Here is a 14,837-nt window from a genome sequence, read left to right as displayed (position 1 = left end):
TGTGTTCTGAATGTGGGGAAGCCAGAATTCCTGTTCATTTAAATAAATGTGATTTATGTGATAATGACAATGATGCCCAAGATGATTCCTCAAGTGAGGGGAGTAAGCATGGTACTGCATCATTCCCTCCTTCGTCTACACGAGTCTTGCCCACTCAGGAGGCCCCTAGTACATCTAGCGCGCCAATACTCCTTACTATGCAACAATTAACGGCTGTAATGGATAATTCTGTCAAAAACATTTTAGCCAAAATGAACCCTTGTCAGCGTAAGCGTGGCTGCTCTGTTTTAGTTACTGAAGAGCATGACGACGCTGATATTAATATCTCTGAAGGGCCCCTAACCCAATCTGAGGGGGCCAGGGAGGTTTTGTCTGAGGGAGAAATTACTGATTCAGGGAACATTTCTCAACAGGCTGAACCTGATGTAATTGCATTTAAATTTAAGTTGGAACATCTCCGCATTCTGCTTAAGGAGGTATTATCCACTCTGGATGATTGTGAAAAGTTGGTCATCCCAGAGAAACTATGTAAAATGGACAAGTTCCTAGAGGTGCCGGGGCTCCCAGAAGCTTTTCCTATACCCAAGCGGGTGGCGGACATTGTTAATAAAGAATGGGAAAGGCCCGGTATTCCTTTCGTCCCTCCCCCCATATTTAAAAAATTGTTTCCTATGGTCGACCCCAGAAAGGACTTATGGCAGACAGTCCCCAAGGTCGAGGGAGCGGTTTCTACTTTAAACAAACGCACCACTATACCCATAGAGGATAGTTGTGCTTTCAAAGATCCTATGGATAAAAAATTAGAAGGTTTGCTTAAAAAGATGTTTGTTCAGCAGGGTTACCTTCTACAACCAATTTCATGCATTGTCCCTGTCACTACAGCCGCATGTTTCTGGTTTGATGAGCTGATAAAGGCGCTCGATAGTGATTCTCCTCCTTATGAGGAGATTATGGACAGAATCAATGCTCTCAAATTGGCTAATTCTTTCACCCTAGACGCCACTTTGCAATTGGCTAGGTTAGCGGCTAAGAATTCTGGGTTTGCTATTGTGGCGCGCAGAGCGCTTTGGTTGAAATCTTGGTCGGCTGATGCGTCTTCCAAGAACAAGCTACTAAACATTCCTTTCAAGGGGAAAACGCTGTTTGGCCCTGACTTGAAAGAGATTATCTCTGATATCACTGGGGGTAAGGGCCACGCCCTTCCTCAGGATCGGCCTTTCAAGGCGAAAAATAGACCTAATTTTCGTCCCTTTCGTAAAAACGGACCAGCCCAAAGTGCTACGTCCTCTAAGCAAGAGGGTAATACTTCTCAAGCCAAGCCAGCTTGGAGACCAATGCAAGGCTGGAACAAGGGAAAGCAGGCCAAGAAACCTGCCACTGCTACCAAGACAGCATGAAATATTGGCCCCCGATCCGGGACCGGATCTGGTGGGGGGCAGACTCTCTCTCTTCGCTCAGGCTTGGGCAAGAGATGTTCTGGATCCTTGGGCGCTAGAAATAGTCTCCCAGGGTTATCTTCTGGAATTCAAGGGACTTCCCCCAAGGGGGAGGTTCCACAGGTCTCAGTTGTCTTCAGACCACATAAAAAGACAGGCGTTCTTACATTGTGTAGAAGACCTGTTAAAAATGGGAGTGATTCATCCTGTTCCACTAAGAGAACAAGGGATGGGGTTCTACTCCAATCTGTTCATAGTTCCCAAAAAAGAGGGAACGTTCAGACCAATCTTAGATCTCAAGATCTTAAACAAGTTTCTCAAGGTTCCATCGTTCAAGATGGAAACCATTCGAACTATTCTTCCTTCCATCCAGGAAGGTCAATTCATGACCACGGTGGATTTAAAGGATGCGTATCTACATATTCCTATCCACAAGGAACATCATCGGTTCCTAAGGTTCGCATTCCTGGACAAACATTACCAGTTCGTGGCGCTTCCTTTCGGATTAGCCACTGCTCCAAGGATTTTCACAAAGGTACTAGGGTCCCTTCTAGCGGTGCTAAGACCAAGGGGCATTGCAGTAGTACCTTACCTGGACGACATTCTGATTCAAGCGTCGTCCCTTCCTCAAGCAAAGGCTCACACGGACATCGTCCTGGCCTTCCTCAGATCTCACGGCTGGAAAGTGAACGTGGAAAAGAGTTCTCTATCCCCGTCAACAAGGGTTCCCTTCTTGGGAACAATTATAGACTCCTTAGAAATGAGGATCTTTCTAACAGAGGCCAGAAAAACAAAACTTCTAGACTCTTGTCGGATACTTCATTCCGTTCCTCTTCCTTCCATAGCTCAGTGCATGGAAGTGATCGGGTTGATGGTAGCGGCAATGGACATAGTTCCTTTTGCGCGCATTCATCTAAGACCATTACAACTGTGCATGCTCAGTCAGTGGAATGGGGACTATACAGACTTGTCTCCGAAGATACAAGTAAATCAGAGGACCAGAGACTCACTCCGTTGGTGGCTGTCCCTGGACAATCTGTCACAAGGGATGACGTTCCGCAGACCAGAGTGGGTCATTGTCACGACCGACGCCAGTCTGATGGGCTGGGGCGCGGTCTGGGGATCCCTGAAAGCTCAGGGTCTTTGGTCTCGGGAAGAATCTCTTCTACCGATAAATATTCTGGAGCTGAGAGCGATATTCAATGCTCTCAAGGCTTGGCCTCAGCTAGCGAGGACCAAGTTCATACGGTTTCAATCAGACAACATGACAACCATCAGGGGGGAACAAGGAGTTCCCTAGCGATGGAAGAAGTGACCAAAATCATTCTATGGGCGGAGTCTCACTCCTGCCACCTGTCTGCTATCCACATCCCAGGAGTGGAAAATTGGGAAGCGGATTTTCTGAGTCGTCAGACATTGCATCCGGGGGAGTGGGAACTCCATCCGGAAATCTTTGCCCAAGTCACCCAGCGGTGGGGCATTCCAGACATGGATCTAATGGCCTCTCGTCAGAACTGCAAAGTTCCTTGCTACGGGTCCAGATCCAGGGATCCCAAGGCGGCTCTAGTGGATGCACTAGTAGCACCTTGGACCTTCAAACTAGCTTATGTGTTCCCGCCGTTTCCTCTCATCCCCAGGCTGGTAGCCAGGATCAATCAGGAGAGGGCGTCGGTGATCTTGATAGCTCCTGCGTGGCCACGCAGGACTTGGTATGCAGATCTGGTGAATATGTCATCGGCTCCACCTTGGAAGCTACCTTTGAGACGAGACCTTCTTGTTCAGGGTCCGTTCGAACATCCGAATCTGGTTTCACTCCAGCTGACTGCTTGGAGATTGAACGCTTGATTCTATCGAAGCGAGGATTCTCAGATTCTGTTATTGATACTCTTGTTCAGGCCAGAAAGCCTGTAACTAGAAAGATTTACCACAAGATTTGGAAAAAATATATCTGTTGGTGTGAATCTAAAGGATTCCCTTGGGACAAGGTTAAGATTCCTAAGATTTTATCCTTCCTTCAAGACGGATTAGAAAAAGGATTATCTGCAAGTTCCCTGAAGGGACAGATTTCTGCCTTGTCTGTGTTACTTCACAAAAAGCTGGCAGCTGTGCCAGATGTTCAAGCTTTTGTTCAGGCTCTGGTTAGAATTAAGCCTGTTTACAAACCTTTGACTCCTCCTTGGAGTCTCAATTTAGTTCTTTCAGTTCTTCAGGGGGTTCCGTTTGAACCCTTACATTCCGTTGATATTAAGTTATTATCTTGGAAAGTTTTGTTTTTAGTTGCAATTTCTTCTGCTAGAAGAGTTTCAGAATTATCTGCTCTGCAGTGTTCTCCTCCTTATCTGGTGTTCCATGCAGATAAAGTGGTTTTACGTACTAAACCTGGTTTTCTTCCAAAAGTTGTTTCTAACAAAAACATTAACCAGGATATTATCGTACCTTCTCTGTGTCCGAAACCAGTTTCAAAGAAGGAACGTTTGTTGCACAATTTGGATGTGGTTCGCGCTCTAAAATTCTATTTAGATGCTACAAAGGATTTTAGACAAACATCTTCCTTGTTTGTTGTTTATTCCGGTAAAAGGAGAGGTCAAAAAGCAACTTCTACCTCTCTCTCTTTTTGGATTAAAAGCATCATCAGATTGGCTTACGAGTCTGCCGGACGGCAGCCTCCCGAAAGAATCACAGCTCATTCCACTAGGGCTGTGGCTTCCACATGGGCCTTCAAGAACGAGGCTTCTGTTGATCAGATATGTAGGGCAGCGACTTGGTCTTCACTGCACACTTTTACCAAATTTTACAAGTTTGATACTTTTGCTTCTTCTGAGGCTATTTTTGGGAGAAAGGTTTTGCAAGCCGTGGTGCCTTCCATTTAGGTGACCTGATTTGCTCCCTCCCTTCATCCGTGTCCTAAAGCTTTGGTATTGGTTCCCACAAGTAAGGATGACGCCGTGGACCGGACACACCTATGTTGGAGAAAACAGAATTTATGTTTACCTGATAAATTACTTTCTCCAACGGTGTGTCCGGTCCACGGCCCGCCCTGGTTTTTTTAATCAGGTCTGATATTTTATTTTCTTTAACTACAGTCACCACGGTACCATATGGTTTCTCCTATGCAAATATTCCTCCTTAACGTCGGTCGAATGACTGGGGTAGGCGGAGCCTAGGAGGGATCATGTGACCAGCTTTGCTGGGCTCTTTGCCATTTCCTGTTGGGGAAGAGAATATCCCTACAAGTAAGGATGACGCCGTGGACCGGACACACCGTTGGAGAAAGTAATTTATCAGGTAAACATAAATTCTGTTTTTATTTTTTAAACACACTTTGATCAATATCCTTCTCAATTACGAGTCAGTTTTCCATTCCACTTTCCCTTGACAATTTCATCATATCCAATAGGCCCGCTGTGCAGCTAGTGTTGCTGATTGACTCAGCAGCAGTTCATGTTCAGGACTAGCAGAGTCAATAGGGATAAAATGACACTCTCCAACTAATAAGAATATGACATTTTCCCACCATAATGGCCCTTTAAAGCAGAAGAAGAGATCAAATAAATTATAAGAGTATATTCCATTTTTCTTTACTACATATAATTAAAGTGATGGTAAATTCACATAGATGAGATTACTTTATATAAATTGTATTATTATCACATATATATTGATGCCAAAATAATTGTAAAGTTTGCATTATTTCTATTAAAATCTTATTTTTCAATCCTGCTCTACCTGCGCTCCGGCCACCTCACTGTTTATTCTAAGTTGCGTTAGGATTATAGCTAAGACTGCACTCGGGGAGTGAAACTTCAGAGTGCAGTGAATGACAGAGGGATGTGAAGGGAGTATTGCCTATTGAATGCAATGGTCATCCTATCAGGGATCTATTTCATAGGTTCTCTGTTTTCGGTCGTAGAGATTCATCTCCTACCTCCCTTTTCAGATCGACAATATACTCTTATATACCATTACCTCTGCTGATTCTCGTTTCAGTACTGATTTGGCTATCTGCTATATGTAGATGAGTGTCTTTTGGTAAGTATGTCTTATTTTATTTATGACACTCTCAGCTATGGTTTGGCACTTTTTATGTAAAGTTCTAAATATATGTTTTATACTTATATTTGCCATGATTCAGGTTAATCAGTATATTTCCTTCTTACAGACTGTCAGTTTCATTTTGGGAAATGCATATGAATAAAAAAATTTCTTACCTGAAATTTTTTTCAAATTGACTTTTCTTTCTAAATTGCGGGCTGTTAGGCTCGCGGGAGCAAAAAATGCTATAATTTATTGCGTCATTTTTGGCACGAGAATTACGTTTGTTGACGTTATGACGTAATTTCCGGCGTCTTAGTTGGCGCCGAGAGTTTTCACGTAGTTGCGTCATCTATGACGCTCGTGTTTGTTGCAGACGTTTTTTTGGCGCCAAAAAAAATTGTCAATTGTGGGCGTTATACTTGGCGCCAGTTTTTTTGACATTATTTAAGTCTTTATTTTTCTTTGCTTCTAGTTTCCAGAGGCTTATTCTGTTTGCATTTTCTCCAACATAGGTGTGTCCGGTCCACGGCGTCATCCTTACTTGTGGGATATTCTCTTCCCCAACAGGAAATGGCAAAGAGCCCAGCAAAGCTGGTCACATGATCCCTCCTAGGCTCCGCCTTCCCCAGTCATTCTCTTTGCCGTTGTACAGGCAACATCTCCACGGAGATGGCTTAGAGTTTTTTGGTGTTTAAATGTAGTTTTTATTCTTCAATCAAGAGTTTGTTATTTTAAAATAGTGCTGGTATGTACTATTTACTCTGAAACAGGAAAGAGATGAAGATTTCTGTTTGTAGGAGGAAAATGATTTTAGCAACCGTTACTAAAATCGATGGCTGTTTCCACACAGGACTGTTGAGAGGAATTAACTTCAGTTGGGGGAAACAGTGAGCAGACTTTTGCTGCTTGAGGTATGACACATTTCTAACAAGACTCGGTAATGCTGGAAGCTGTCATTTTCCCTATGGGAACCGGTAAGCCATTTTCTTAGTTTAAGTAAAAGAATAAAGGGCTTCATTAGGGCTTAAAAAACTGGTAGACATTTTTCTGGGCTAAAACGATTACTTTACTAAGTATATTTGGCAGATTATTACTTTTAATAGTTGTTAAATCTTGGGGATTGTTTTAATAAAAACGGCAGGCACTGTATTGGACACCTTTTTCACTGGGGGCCTTTTCTAGTCATAGACAGAGCCTCATTTTCGCGCCTCTAATGCGCAGTTGTTTTTGGAAAGCATGGCATGCAGATGCATGTGTGAGGAGCTAAGAACCACTGAAAAAGCTTATAGAAGGCATCATTTGGTATCGTATTCCCCTCTGGGCTTGGTTGGGTCTCAGGAAAGCAGGTACCTGGGACTGTATAGGGGTTAAATGTAAAAACGGCTCCGGTTCCGTTATTTTAAGGGTTAAAGCTTTCAAATTTGGTGTGCAATACTTTTAAGGCTTTAAGTTACTGTGGTGAAATTTTGGTGAAATTTGAACAATTCCTTCATACTTTTTCACATATTCAGTAATAAAGTGTGTTCAGTTTGAAATTTAAAGGGACAGTAACGGTTTTATTGTAAAACGTTTTTTGTGCTTTGTTGACAAGTTTAAGCCTGTTTAACATGTCTGAACCATCAGATAACGATGTTCTATATGTATGAAAGCCAATGTGTCTCCCCATTTAAATATATGTGATATATTTGTGTCATAATGTCCAAACAAAGTAGGGATAATAATGCCATAGATATGATATTGCCCAAGATGATTCCTCTAATGAGGGGAGTAAGCATGGTACTGCATCATCCCCTTCTGTGTCTACACCAGTTTTGCCCACACAAGAGGCCCCTAGTACATCTAGTGCGCCAATACTTATTACCATACAACAATTAATGGCTGTAATGGATAATTCTATTGCATGCATTTTTTCCAAAATGCCTACTTATCAGAGAAAGCGTGATTGCTCTGTTTTAAACACTGAAGAGCAAGAGGACGCTGATGATATCTGTTCTGACATACCCTCACACCTATCTGAAGGGGCCAGGAGGGAGGTTTTGTCTGAGGGAGAAATTTCAGATTCAGGGAAAATTTCTCAACAAGCAGAACCTGATATTGTAACTTTTAAATTTAAATTTCAACATCTCCACGCACTACTTAAGGAGGTATTATCTACTCTGGATGATTGTGACAATTTGGTCATTCCAGAGAAATTAGGTAAGATGGACAAGTTCCTAGAGGTTCCGGTGCCCCCTGATGTTTTTCCTATACCCAAGCGGGTGGCGGACATAGTAAATAAGGAGTGGGAAAGGCCCGGCATACCTTTTGTCCTCCCCCTATATTTAAGAAATTAGTTCCTATAGTCGACCCCAGAAAGGACTTATAGCATACAGTCCCCAAGGTCGAGGGGGCGGTTTCTACTCTAAACAAACGCACTTCTATTCCTATAGAAGATAGTTGTGCTTTCAAGATCCTATGGATTAAAGGTTAGAGGGTTTGCTTAAAAAGATGTTTGTTCAGCAAGGTTACCTTCTACAACCAATTTCATGCATTGTTCCTGTCACTACAGCTGCGTGTTTCTGGTTCGAAGAACTAGAAAAGTCGCTCAATAAAGAATCTTCGTACGAGGAGGTTTTGGACAGAGTTCAAGCTCTTAAATTGGCTAACTCTTTTTTATTTTAGATGCCGCTTTGCAATTAGCTAGATTAGCGGCGAATAATTCAGGGTTTGCTATCGTGGCGCGCAGAGCGCTTTTGCTTAACATCCCTTTCAAGGGTAAAACACTGTTTGGCCCTGACTTGAAAGAGATTATTTCAGACATCACTGGGGGAAAGGGCCACGCCCTTCCTCTGGATAGGTCTTTTAAGGCTAAAAAGAAGCCAAATTTTCGTCCCTTTCGCAGAAACGGACCAGCCTCAAATTCTACACCCTCTAAGCAAGAGGGTAATACTTCTCAAACCAAGCCAGCCTGGAGGCCGATGCAAGGCTGGAACAAGGGTAAGCAGGCCAAGTCACCTGCCACTGCTACCAAAACAGCATGAAGTGTTGGCCCCCGATCTGGGAAGGATCTGGTGGGGGGCAGACTTTCTCTCTTTGCTCAGGCTGGGGCAAGAGATGTTCAGGATCCTTGGGCGCTAGAAATAGTTTCTCAAGGTTATCTCCTGGAATTCAGGGAACTACCCCCAAGGGGAAGGTTCCACGGGTCTCAATTATCTTCGAACAGGCATTCTTACACTGTGTAGAAGACCTGTTAAGCATGGGAGTGATTCATCCTGTTCCATTAGGAGAACAAGGGATGGGTTTTTACTCCAACCTGTTCATAATTCCCAAAAAAGAGGGAACATTCAGACCTATTTTAGATCTCAAGATTCTAAACACGTTTCTAAGGGTTTCATCATTCAAAATGGAAACCATTCGAACGATCCTTCCTACCATCCAGGAAGGTCAATTCATGACCACGGTGGACTTAAAGGATGCGTACCTACGTATTCCTATCCACAAGGAACATTTTCGGTTCCTAAGGTTCGCCTTTCTGGACAAGCATTACCTGTGGCACTTCCATTCGGATTAGCCACTGCTCCAAGGATTTTCACAAGGGTACTAGGGTCCCTTCTAGCGGTGCTAAGACCAAGGGGCATTGCAGTAGTACCTTACTTGGACGACATCCTGATTCAAGTGTCGTCTCTGTCAAAAGCAAGGGCTCATACGGACATTGTCCTAGCCTTTCTCAGATCTCACAGGTGGAAAGTGAACATAGAAAAAAGTTCTCTGTCCCCGTCAACAAGAGTTCCCTTCTTGGGAACAATAATAGTTTCCTTAGAAATGAAGGTTTTTCTGACAGAGGCCAGAAAATCAAAACTTCTAAGCTCTTGTCAGGTACTTTCATTCTGTTCTTCTTCCTTCCATAGCGCAGTCCATGGAAGTAATAGGTTTGATGGTTGCGGCAATGGACATAGTTCCTTTTGCACGAATTCATCTAAGACCATTGCACCTGTGCATGCTCAGACAGTGGAATGGGGATTATACAGACTTGTCTCCGACGATACAAGTAGATCAAATAACCAGAGATTCACTCTGTTGGTGGCTGACCCTGGACAACCTGTCACAGGGAATGAGCTTCCGCAGACCAGAATAGGTCATTGTCACGACCGACGCCAGTCTGGTGGGCTGGGGCGCGGTCTAGGAACCCCTGAAAACTCAGGGTCTATGGTTTCGGGAAGACTCTCTTCTCCCGATAAACATAATGGAACTGAGAGCGATATTCAATGCTCTCAAGGCTTGGCCTCGACTAGCAAAGGCCAAATTCATAAGGTTTCAATCAGACATCATGACGACTGTTACATATATCAACCATCAGGGGGTAACAAGGAGTTCCCTGGCGATGGAGGAGCATCCGGGGGAGTGGGAACTCCATCTGGAAATCTTTGCCCAAATAACTCAATTATGGGGCATTCCAGACATGGTTCTGATGGCCTCTCGTCAGAACTTCATGGTCCCTTGTTACGGGTCCAAATCCAGGGATCCCAAGGCGACTCTATTGGATACAATAGTAGCACCTTGGATCTTCAACCTAGCTTATGTATTCCCACCGTTTCCTCTCATTTCCAGGCTGGTAGCCAGGATCAATCTGGAGAGGGCTTCGGTGACCTTGATAGTTCCTGTGTGGCCACGCAGGACTTGGTATGCAGACCTGGTGAATGTGTCATCGGCTCCACCATGGAAGCTACCTTTGAGACAGGACCTTCTTATTCAGGGTCCATTCGAACATCCGAATCTGGTTTTCCTCCAACTGACTGCTTGGAGTTTGAACGCTTGATTTTATCAAAGCGTGGGTTTTCAGATTCTGTAATAGATACTCTTATTCAGGCTAGAAAGCCTGTAACTAGAAAAATTTACCATAATATATGGAAAAAATATATCTGTTGGTGTGAATCTAAAGGATTCCCATGGAACAAGATAAAAATTCCTAAGATTCTTTCCTTTCTACAAGAAGGTTTGGAGAAAGGATTTTCTGCGAGTTCTCTGAAGGGACAGATCTCTGCTTTATCTGTTTTACTTCACAAAAGGCTGGCAGCTGTGCCAGACGTTTAAGCGTTTGTTCAGGCTCTGGTTAGAATCAAGCCTGTTTACAGACCTTTGACTCTTCCCTGGAGTCTTAATCTAGTTCTTTCAGTTCTTCAAGGGGTTCCGTTTGAACCCTTACATTCCGTAGATATTAAGTTATTATCTTGGAAAGTTTTGTTTTAGGTTGCAATTTCTTCCGCTAGAAGAGTTTCTGAGTTATCTGCTCTGCAGTGTTCTTCGCCCTATCTGGTCCATGCAGATAAGGTGGTTTTACGTACTGAGCCTGGTTTTCTTCCGAAGGTTGTTTCCAACAAAAATATTAACCAGGAGATAGTTGTACCTTCTTTGTGTCCGAATCCAGTTTCATAGAAGGAACGTTTGTTACACAATTTGGACGTTGTCCGTGCTCTAAAATTCTATTTAGATGCTACAAAGGATTTCAGACAAACATCTTCCTTGTTTGTTGTTTATTCTGGTAAAAGGAGAGGTCAAAAAGCAACTTCTACCTCTCTATCTTTTTGGCTTAAAAGCATCATCAGATTGGCTTATGAGACTGCCGGACGGCAGCCTTCTGAAAGAATCACAGCTCATTCCACTAGGGCCGTGGCTTCCACATGGGCCTTTAAGAACGAGGCTTCTGTTGATCAGATATGTAAGGCAGCGACTTGGTCTTCACTGCACACTTTTACCAAATTTTACAAATTTGATACTTTTGCTTCTTCTGAGGCTATTTTTGGGAGAAAGGTTTTGCAAACCGTGGTGCCTTCCATCTAGGTGACCTGATTTGCTCCCTCCCATCATCCGTGTCCTAAAGCTTTGGTATTGGTTCCCACAAGTAAGGATGACGCCGTGGACCGGACACACCTATGTTGGAGAAAACAGAATTTATGTTTACCTGATAAATTACTTTCTCCAACGGTGTGTCCGGTCCACGGCCCGCCCTGGTTTTTTAATCAGGTCTGATGATTTATTTTCTTTAACTACAGTCACCACGGTATCATATGATTTCTCCTATGCAAATATTCCTCCTTTACGTCGGTCGAATGACTGGGGAAGGCGGAGCCTAGGAGGGATCATGTGACCAGCTTTGCTGGGCTCTTTGCCATTTCCTGTTGGGGAAGAGAATATCCCACAAGTAAGGATGACGCCGTGGACCGGACACACCGTTGGAGAAAGTAATTTATCAGGTAAACATAAATTCTGTTTTTTTCCCATTCCTGAAACTGTCATATAAGGAATTTGATAATTTTGCTTTATATGTTGTTTTTTCTATTATATATTGCAAGATGTCTCAATCTGACCCTGTATCAGAATCTACTTCTGGAATGCTGCTGCCTGATGTCGGTTCTACCAAAGCTAAGTGCATTTGTTGTAAACTTGTGGTAACTGTTCCTCCGGCTGTAGTTTGTGATAGTTGTCATGATAAACTTTCAAAAGCAGACAATATTTCCATTAGTAATAGTCCATTACCTGTTGTTGTTCCTTCAACATCTAATGTTCAGGATATTCCTGTTAATGTGAGAGAATTTGTTTCTAATTCTATTCAGAAGGCCCTGTCTGTTATACCACCTTCTAATAAACGTAAAAAGTCTTTTAAAACTTCTCATAAATTAGATGAATTTTTAAATGACCGCCAGCATTCTGATTTATCTATCTCTGATGATGATCTATCTGGTTCAGAAGATTCTGCCTCAGATATTGACACTGACAAATCTTCATATTTATTTAAAATGGAGTTTATTCGTTCTTTATTAAAAGAGGTGTTGATTGCATTAGATAAGGAGGAGTCTAGTCCTCTTGATATTAAAACCAGTAAACGTTTAAATTCGGTTTTTAAACCTCATGTAGTTATTCCAGAGGTTTTTCCAGTTCCTGATGCTATTTCAGATGTAATTTCTAGGGAATGGAATAGTTTGGGTACTTCATTTACTCCTTCTTTAAGGTTTAAGAGACTGTACTCTTTGCCGTCTGATAGATTGGAGTTTTGGGGAAAAATCCCCAAAGTTGATGGGGCTATCTCTACTCTTGCTAAACGTACTACTATTCCTACGGCAGATCAGTGGCGGCTGGTGAATTATGAAGATGGAGGTTCACTTGGCCCCGCCTCTGACCACACCCCTTGAAAAAACCCCGCCCCTCAGATGGCTCTCTACACACACACACGGAGAGGGAGATAGAGAGAGAAGGAGAGGGAGAGAGAGGGGGAGAGAGAGAAAAAGAGAGGGGGAGAGAAAGAAAAATAGAGGGGGAGAGAGAGAGAGAAAAAAAGAAAAAGAGAGAGAGAACGTGTATTTTATTATTCAGATAGATGATACAATTTTTAAACAACTTTTCAATTGACTTCTATAATTAAATTTGCTTCATTCTCTTGGTATCCTTTGCAGAAGGAGCAGCAAAGCACAACTAGCTGAACACTTCTAGTCAATCAATCAAAAAGATAAAGCTACAAAGGTGTCTAGTCAGCAATTACCAGCCAGCTCCCAGTAGTGTAGGATATGTACATATTTTTGCAACAAAAGATACCAAGAGAACAAACTACATGTGAAAATAAAATAAATTTTAAAAGTGCATGCTGTATCTGAATCACGCAAGTTTAATTTTTTTCCTATCCCTTTCAATGTCTTATCAAAGGGTATGTCATTGGAGTGTAAACCATATTTTACTAACAAAATGCAGTTTCAATGTTTTTTTTAAACATTCAGTTTTCATGCAGATCTTTTGTAATGGAATACTGTATTTATAATATGCACATATCTTACACTAATGGGGATAGCTGGTGATTGGTACCTACACACATTTTTCTTTTGTGATTTGCTAACTAGATTTGTTCAGCTGTCTGTAGTGCAATGTTTTTCTTTCAGCAAAGGATAACAAGAGAATGAAGCAAGTTTAATAATATAAGTAATTGGAAAGTTGTTTTTAACTATTCATGAACACAATAGTTTTAGGAGATTTAAAGGGACAGGAAACCTAAACATTTTCTTCCATGTTCTATCCAAATCATGGAAGAAAATTTTTGAGTTCCCTGTCCCTTTAAATCTCCTAAAACTATTGTGTTCATGAATAGTTAAACAATCCTGAGAAGGCAGTTAGTAAGGGCTCTAAAACAACCCCCACCCCTTCCCCCTGCAATTTATTACTATGAAGTGTCTGTCCAGAGCTACACAGCAAGCACCCAGATAGTCCACAGAGATGGGCTGGGGGAGGAGGCAACTTACCTGCAGCTACATCTATGCTACAATGACATAGTATAAAGCTAAATCCTGTTAAGACAAATGGTAAGAAACCAATACAAGTGTAACCATCATAAAATAAAGTACTATAAATGAATGGCCACAGTCCCCAATATATAAAGTTAATCTTTATTTATAATTATAAAACTGAAGAGCAGGTCACTACATTAGGGGAGAGATTTTTTAATAATAAAACCTTAACCCACAGGTTGATGCTCTCATGCAAACACACATGTAATTATCATATCTTTAAGAGCTCACCAAAAGGGCTCTAACACAAGCAACCTCCTCCCCCTGGTATTTATTACTCTGAAGAGTCCGTCACTGAATAGTAAACACAGTTAGGAATCTTTATGCTGTGTGATTTAGCTTCTGTCTAAACGCTGCCTGACAAGATAAGCAGAGCTAACTCACACCGCATAAAGCTTAGATTCCTCTGTCTAACAGTGCGGCAGGCTACAGAAGGGTGACTGGGGGAGGAGGCCATTACCTGCAGCTACGTTGTATTGTTGTTACAGGGATCCAGGCTGTGTCTGCCGAGAGCTTGTTTTCCTGCTCCCTTTTATTGCTGGCTAACGTTACATCTTTACACAGGAACATTAACTAGTAACTAAACCACCATGCTGCACTTAGAAACTTCCTAAACACAGATATGCTTTCTATACCATGCTCAGAGTCAGCACGGTATGTAAAGCATATCTGTGTTTAGGAAGTTTCTGAGTGCAGCTGCAGCATGGTGGTTTAGTTACTAGTTAATTAAACTTGTTCCTGTGTAAAGATGTAACGTTAGCCAGCAATAAAGGGGAGCAGGAAAACAAGCACTCGGCAGACACAGCCTAGATCAAAAACAAGAAGAAGCAGCTGCACGCAGTGGTTAGGACATTACTAACAGTAATAAAACTTGGCCAAACATTTAAAAATTATTAAATGAACACTTCTTCCTACCTTGTCATGCTCTTCCTTCCCGCCGACCTAAAGAAAATCACTCACCGGCTTAACTCTGGCTGCAGCAGTCATCCCCAGGCCCCAGCCCAGATCAATCTGATGCTGCATTGCCGCATAAGTCACATTCACAGTTTACTGACTCAAT

The sequence above is a fragment of the Bombina bombina genome, chromosome 3 (genome assembly GCF_027579735.1).
Source record: "Bombina bombina isolate aBomBom1 chromosome 3, aBomBom1.pri, whole genome shotgun sequence".
In the NCBI taxonomy this organism is placed as follows: Eukaryota; Metazoa; Chordata; class Amphibia; order Anura; family Bombinatoridae; genus Bombina; species Bombina bombina.
The sequence above is the reverse complement of the archived record's forward strand: the minus strand, read 5'-3'. Positions refer to the sequence as shown.